Here is an 8,298-nt window from a genome sequence, read left to right on the forward strand (position 1 = left end):
ACCTGATATTTCTGATTTCTTTTCAGATGTCCTTATCCAGGGAAATATGCATACCTCACGCATTTTTTAGCAATCTATTTTGAAACAATATTAATTTTGTTTGCACTTGGATTTTGCACTGAAGCTGTCCAGGTTAGTCCCGTTGCTTAAAGATGACACCAGGTTCCGGTCAGAAATCGAGCAGTTTCACAGCTGCTTGGCAGCTCAAAAGCAATGGACTGGTTTTACTATTTCTTTTCTTTCCATGGGGGAACATAAAACCTTGCAGTAGCTTTAGTGTATGAGGTGTGCTGTTCACATAAGCCTTTGGGAGATGTATGAGAATCACTTGTGCAGCACACAGAACCCATCAGCGAGAATCAAACCTGGGTCAAATATGTATTTTCTTTTGGATTCAAATACTTTCCAACACTTTTCTGAGCATGTCTAGTATATTGGGACCAATGAAATACTCTCAAAAAAGTGCAGACCCTGCCTTCTGGTCTTCTTGGTTGGCTCAAATACACCAGGCAAGATCGGTCGATCACATTAAAGTATTTTAATCCAAAACAGCTATGTGTTTGACACAAGTCTGATGAGAATGATGTTGTGGATCCTCAGAGCACTGATAAAGTGAGAAAAATACTCAGGAGTCAATCCTGAGGAAGGCTTTACAGAACACCGAATGTGACTGTGATTTACACACTGGCATCTCTGGAAGCCATGTTGAAATATGTGGAAGAGAAGGCACAACACTGGCAATTCGCTCTCAGTTTGTTCATAACAGTAGGTTCCTCATTCCATTTTGTGTGGGTGGCAGGGTCAATGGCATTGAGCTTAATGGTTAGTCTGACAGAAAGATTTAACAGCTTGTTAATGGGAATTAGTGGTGCCACCTAGTGGAGTTTTGCAGTGAAGGGGCATTTAAAAATATACAGATGGCCTGTTTCAAGGTATCTTGAAAGAGTATCATCACATTTGGAGTCTGGGTGATGAATTGGAACTGTCTAGATTGTTCTCATGCTGTATAACATATGCCTCAAAGAGAATCCCATCTGTGTGATGTGGGGATAGTTATGATGGGTCTGTAGTAAACTTGCTACTTTCAAAACATGCCATTCAAACATAATGACTGCACATCTGTCAAATAACTATTTTTCCCTCTTTCTTTTTTTCTTTCTTTCTTTCTTTCTCCATCTCTTTCTCTCTCTCACACTGACAGACAGACTCTCTCTCTCTCACACACACACACACACACACACACACACACACATACACACACTATCATGCAGGAATACACTGCAGTCCAAGTATTTGGATCATCCAGTATGGATGTAAAACCCTCAAATACAATGTGCTGGAGTGCAGAGCCAAAGGAACAGAAATTGTACCACTGAAATGCACCGAAATGACCATTTGTTAGCTAAATCCCATTACTTGTCATGTGTTATTTACCTTTTTTATTTAAATGACGATTGAAAATACAAAAAACAAACACACACAGGCACAGACAAGTGCACGCATGTACAGAAACGTACATCTGTCATCTCTGCACACGCAAGCAATTATGCATGCTTCCGAACACATTTGAGCATGCAGACACACTCAAGCACATGCACACACATCTCACACTTAAAATGAGTGGCTCTATGGCTCTGCAGAGATAAATTACTGGGTAAGGTGGCTCAAGAGTGTGTGTGTGTGGGGGGAGTTCACCATTTATACTGGCCGATCACTCCTCCACCAAGCCTGCTATTCAACCAGCCACCCGCACACACCACTCCAGGATGACCGTTTTAATGCCCTCTCTCGCCAGAGAGCAGATCCACAAATTCTTGAACCGCTAATCCATAGATAATGACCGTTAAGAGTTTGTGTGCAACTCGCAGAGCACAATTCTGACTATGGATCTTTTTTAATACATGTCAAAAATCATGTGACCTTGACTCATCTGCTATGCTGGAGGGCAACCAGTCCATACAGCCAAAAATATTGTTTTTAGGTCAGCTACAGTTTATATAAATACAGCAATAATACAGACTCATTATGGTTAATTTCTGCACAGTTCATGGTTGTTGAAATCAAACAAGTGATTCTTTTGTTTGGCAAAAATTATTGCCCGGCATCAAGGAGAAGAAACGCAAAGGTTGTCAACAGAAAGAAGAGCAAGATGGATTTGCAATAGGTAGGCAAGATCTTTGCAATAAGTAGGCAAGATCAAAATCTTAAAAAATGTAATACAAGTTTGTTCGGATCAGTTTGTCACTGGCAAGTTTATTTTTAATGCGTTCTATCATATAACTTCCTAGGATGAGCCAGTGAGTGGAGAAATCAAAAGGGACAGTTTAACCAAGTTTAAAGTCCAAACTAGAGGCCTAGTAACTAGCTATGAGGTACTTTACAATAAAATCAGCTAGTAAATGTTGTGGCACGATGATTACTTATATATTCTAACTGGTTATATCCTAACTGGGTTGGGGGTAAAGCCATTAGCCTTCTTGAGCCAAGTGGATAATCAACATCAAATATCCCTATCCTTGTCTAACCCCCAAAAAAAAAAAAAAAAAAAAAAAAACAGCATTTCCTGTGTATTTTGCTAGTTTCTGGATGTGATGCTCTGACTTATGGTAGAACCTATGCACTTGTAAATCGCTTTGGATTAAAAGCGTCTGCCAAATGACTAAAATGTAAATGTAAACATTCAAAAACTGCTCGCAGTTACTTTCACTTCCACTTAATTATGAGTTGCAAAATTATGTGTGCAGAAAACACATTTGTTGTTTTACAATTTTACAGTCACAGTAGTGACTGTGTGATTACATTGCTGAGTGTTGGTGTAAGCTATTTAGGACTAGGTGTTATGTTGTAGCTTATTTCCGTGGTGTAAAAATGTATGTTAGTACTGCATAAATCAGATTAGGAGTAGATAAGTTATAAGTTATAACTAGGCTACGGTTGAACTGAAGTAGCCTACAGCAGGTGCAACCCAGTTTGTATCGCTTGTGTAAACTGCCTACCAGTTATTGATCTCTGCCTGCTATACTATTGCACACCTCATGTTCCATGTCATACCTGTTTGCTGGATTCTGACCCCTGCCTGCCTTGATGCCTGTCTAAAGCCTGCCGCTTTAATTTAATCCCAGAGCCTGCGTATGGTCCTTCTGTCCTGAGCTCTGACATATATGAAAACTAATATTGACTGGGCGCCATCATAGTAATTTTTAATGGATGCAATGTCATCTAGGCCGACTTTGACCCATTTGTTTGACCACTAAAATGAACATGTTCCTACCGGTTGCTACAGCGGCTTGTCCTCCATCAAGGGGGCTGAGACTATTATCTGTCGGCAGTGCAGAATACATTTTTCTGTTATGTTCCTTATTATTAAATAAAAAAAGGTAAAATAAAAAAAGTAAATGGGAAAAGTAAAAGTAAAATGTAAAATTTGTGTCTGTTATGTGACTGATTTTGATGCATGCTCCCTTCAGCCCCTCCCACTCCACCACCAGTGTGCACATTAATTTATTCAACAGGTTACAATGTGTTTAATGCATAGTGTTATATTTCTAAAGCACTCACTTTGGTGTAATAATTGATACCCTTAGGGTAGCTTCAGAGCTGAAGTGTTGGTTTATCACATTTCTGTGCGATTCTTAAGCGAGAAGAATCTAATTTTAGAAGTGTTTTTGGTTGCTGGGTGGCTCATTCAGCTAAGATGCCTCGCATCGGTAATTGGTGGTTGCATCGCCCAGGGTATTGGTGGAGGGGGGGTTCCATTATTTTAGGGTCCATGTTTTTTTTACTGTCTAGAGATCCCTACCTGTCGATCGGGTGCCCATGGAGTGCATGCCAAAACCCACATACAGTTTGAGATGGCGTCCTCTGGCTCAAGTACTGGTATATATGCAAACTTGGCTGTGGGCTGCGCAGTGGTAAAAGAAGCAAGATGGTGATACACAGATGTCTTCACTTTCCCCCAATCTGCAGTGGGGATTTGTGTATGAACCTGGCTGCAAATAGTTCATTAGATATTCTACATTAGGGTGGGAATCGGACATGCTACCACAGTAGCCCCACAATAGGCACCAAATTTACATTTAAAAAATATTCCCTTTTCTGTCTGATGTCCTGTCATTCAGGCAATATTGAGCCTATGTTCAAGAGCCATGGACGTGACTTCAGAAGGCATAAAAATAGACTTGAAAAAGCTTATGAGAGTAGATATTTCTGTGCACCATTTCTAAATAATAATACAAAATGAATTTACATGCAGATACATAATCTGTGAGTATGGAAATACACTTGTGCATGATTTTAAATCGATTTTGCTTTTAATACAGGCCAGAGGCAAGGCCTTAGGCTAGATAACGTGTGAAAAAAGCCCTTCAACATCCGGAACTTTCCCTTCCTCAGCCATTCAGACATTTCCTGCTTGGCACCACACTTCCCTGCCCTAACTGGGCAGGTTTCCAAGGCTGGTTTATGTTACTGACAGACTCCATCAAAACTCTGACCCACCCACCAGTAAAAATGATTAAACATTGTTTTATTATTATTAACACCTGTCTGTCAAGTATAAGCCCTGTTTTAGGAACCCAGTTAAATATTTTGATAAGCTAATACACTTAACTAACAACTCAATTTATGATGCTGAATTTCTGTTTACTTCTCTCCAAATTAAACATTTTGGCAAACTACAGCACATATCTGCAGCCAAGCAAAAAGCACAAGAGACTACAGCCATCTGTTAGTATCTTTTTTGACAGAGAAAACAAATAAAATTCATTAATATAAAAATGCAGTACTTTGGAGAAAGTGAAAAAAAACAAAAACTCCATCACAAACGCCCATAACCATGTTACACATCTACAACCTTACCAGTTGCCACACCAGACACATAACCCCCTTCTGCCTGCTCCAAACAATATACCTACAATCTTCCCACAACATACGCACAACATATTACACAACCCCCTAGCAAATTCACAACCACAACACAAGCTCTTGGCATCCCCACTCTCAGCAGCACATCACAACCACAACGCAAGCTCTCAAGCATCCCCACTCTGTGCAGCACATCACAACCACAACGCAAGCTCTCGGCATCCCCATTTTCAGCAGCACATCATAACCACAATGCAAGCTCTCAAGCATCCCCACACTGTGCAGCACATCACAACCACAATGCAAGCTCTCGGCATCCCCATTTTCAGCAGCACATCACAACCACAACGCAAGCTCTTGGCATCCCCACTCTCTGCAGCACATCACAACCACAACGCAAGCTCTCGGCATCCCCATTGTCAGCAGCACATCACAACCACAATACAAGCTCTCAAGCGTCCCCACTCTGTGCAGCACATCACAACCACAATGCAAGCTCTCGGCATCCCCATTCTCAGCAGCACATCACAACCACAACGCTAGCTCTCAAGCATCCCCACTCTGTGCAGCACATCACAACCACAACGCTAGCTCTCGGCATCCCCACTCTGTGCAGCACATCACAACCACAATGCTAGCTCTTGGCATCCCCACTCTCTGCAGCACATCACAACCACAAGGTTAGCTCTTGGCATCCCCACTCTCTGCATCACATCACAACCACAACGCTAGCTCTTGGCATCCCCACTCTCTGCAGCACATCACAACCACAACGCTAGCTCTTGGCATCCCCACTCTCTGCAGCACATCACAACCACAACGCTAGCTCTTGGCATCCCCACTCTCTGCAGCACATCACAACCACAACGCTAGCTCTTGGCATCCCCACTCTCTGCAGCACATCACAACCACAACGCTAGCTCTTAGCATCCCCACTCTCTGCAGCACCTTTCCCCAGGGGCTGCTCATTTGTCACTTCCCTTTCCAAAACACGGCGGCTCCTCGCAGCGGCAGGGCAGCCGCACGCGGGGCTCCAGATGTTTCTCTTTCTAGAAAGGCGGCGAGTGCGAACATTAACAACGCTTTAATGAAGACTCCGATTCTTCAACACACGCAAGCCACAAGTGTGTGCGTGTGTGTGTGTGAGAGAGAGAGAATATTCTGCCATTCTGTGACAGATGCGCAGTCATTTGGTTTCATTGGTGTTTTTTTGGAAGAGGCAAATACTATAGACCCATCATAACTAACCCATCATCACACAGATGGGGTTCCCTTTGCAATATATTATATACTGTATGAGAACAATCATGAAATAACAGCTCAAATTCATCACTCAAAGTCCAAATCCAATGATACGACAACCCATCCTAGAAGCTGACCATCTGTTGTAGTCTTACAACTGCCCCTTAACTGGTCCACCAGGTGGCACCACTAATCAGAACTGATTCGCATCAACAAGATGCTAAACCATTCGTATGACAGTGGCACTATACTTGCGATTTTCCTTTGAAGAAAATTAAATAGTAATAAGACTGCACAAAAACACTACGGAGAGAGTGCCTACAAAGGTTGTCATGTACAGTAACACATAGGAAGACACTTTGAAGATGCTGAAACACACCTGATCCCATAAAATAAACATGCCAAGCCCTGGAAAAAGAAACACAGGAAGCAATCGCTCTACCTTCGAACCGATAATAAAAAAATAAATAAAAAAGTATTAACCTAAGCTCATTTTAATTGGTTTTCACCATTAATAAACTTGGTATCTGCAGTTCTTTTTTTACTTTTAATTGTGTTCAATTCTGCAGTGTTACAGTGGCATAACGCACTTCACATTAATTATAAAGACGGAATAATGATAAAATCACTGATTATTCAAGACTGAACGTTTTGTGTAAAGTGTATATGACATTAAAAGATGCAATCAAGAAGAACTCCGTGACTAATGCGTTGAGCATGATTTAAATCAGTATGTCGGAAAAATCTGTAGAAAACAACTAACGTTTTGAAGGAAAGGTTTGTACTTCTGCTACTGCTACTACAAAACCTGCCAAACCTCCACCACCCATACGGTTGAGATTAGGGGGGCGGGGGTGGGGAGTCATTTTCCCTTAAGCAAACTGTCAGTTTTCCACTGATACGAGCACTCCAGAGATGGCCGTGCCTGGTAGTACAGCATATCGAGACTGCTCCCCACAGAGATCACTGTTACACCCAACCAAATGATCTCACACTTTACTTTTACCTTCTCCAAGGGAGTATCGAGAGATTTCAGAACTTAGTCTAACCTGGACAGTTTCTGTGGCCTCAGATAAAGGAAAGACAATCGGCAAAAAACCCAAAAGCTTTTGTTTAAATCCTAAAACAAAGCTTGGACTACCATTCAGACCCTTAGTGCCCAGTACATGGAAACAATACAAAATGGCAGCACTCTTCTTCTGTCAATCAGGGGTGACTCTTTGCAACTACTGGGTTATGATTCACTGCACTGGCACTCAAAAGCATCCTTTTTTCTGCGCATAAACAACAAAACAGTCCACCAGTCCAAAGCAGTTGGCTGTGGTAGTGAAAATAAGCTATAAGTAATAAAGTAATACAAATAATTACAATTCCAAGAATCTTCAGTCAGTTGTGATTGCTGGTGTCCTTTATAAAGGTCCTATTTGTGCTTTTAGCATGGGCTTGTGTTAGATCTCGCTTCCTGCTCTTAATCAATGGCCCAGGGGTCACTGCACTTAGCACTGAAGCTATCTTTGAGTAATTCCCCATCTGTTAACAGATGAATTATCAGCTCAAATTTGCACTGAAAAGGTCAGCCTAAATAAGGAAACTGGTATGCTTAGCATACTGTCTTATTCAATGCAATTTTTTTGAAGCAGTTCAGGTGCTCGCTTAATGGGGCTACAGTAATATTCAAGCAAGGAATGAAACCTGTGACCTTTTAGCCGCAAGGCCAACATCCTGACCACTGCTTATATAATCAAACTAGATTTAGGAAAAATGGTAAAGAAAATAAGCACAGCAGTTAACTCTATTTTTAATTTTAGTTTATCTTTGGTGGCATGTCTGACATCCCTGCACTGTCCTGCTATGTTTATGGCGTAACAGTAGTTTTCAACAGCATCTATTCTCTCCATCGTCCTGAATTTGCTCTAGGGAAAAAAAATATTTATTCAAATGACTTCCTTTTGTCCTAACAGTAGTGGTTACGGGGAGTACTGTAACACAGTGTGTCTTTCTCTGTAATTTCTCTGTAAAAAAGAAAAGCTGAAATAACTTTGAACTCTTACTGTTTATAAAATCTCTGACCACAAGAAAGGAAATAGCAAACAATGTATTTTCCCTCTTCCAAGACCACATTGAATACTTTTGGGTTCACCGTGATAGGGGCAAGCAGAGGATATTCTGCAGAAAACACCCAACTGGTCGTTT

Source organism: Conger conger, chromosome 8 (genome assembly GCF_963514075.1).
Source record: "Conger conger chromosome 8, fConCon1.1, whole genome shotgun sequence".
Lineage (NCBI taxonomy): Eukaryota > Metazoa > Chordata > Actinopteri > Anguilliformes > Congridae > Conger > Conger conger.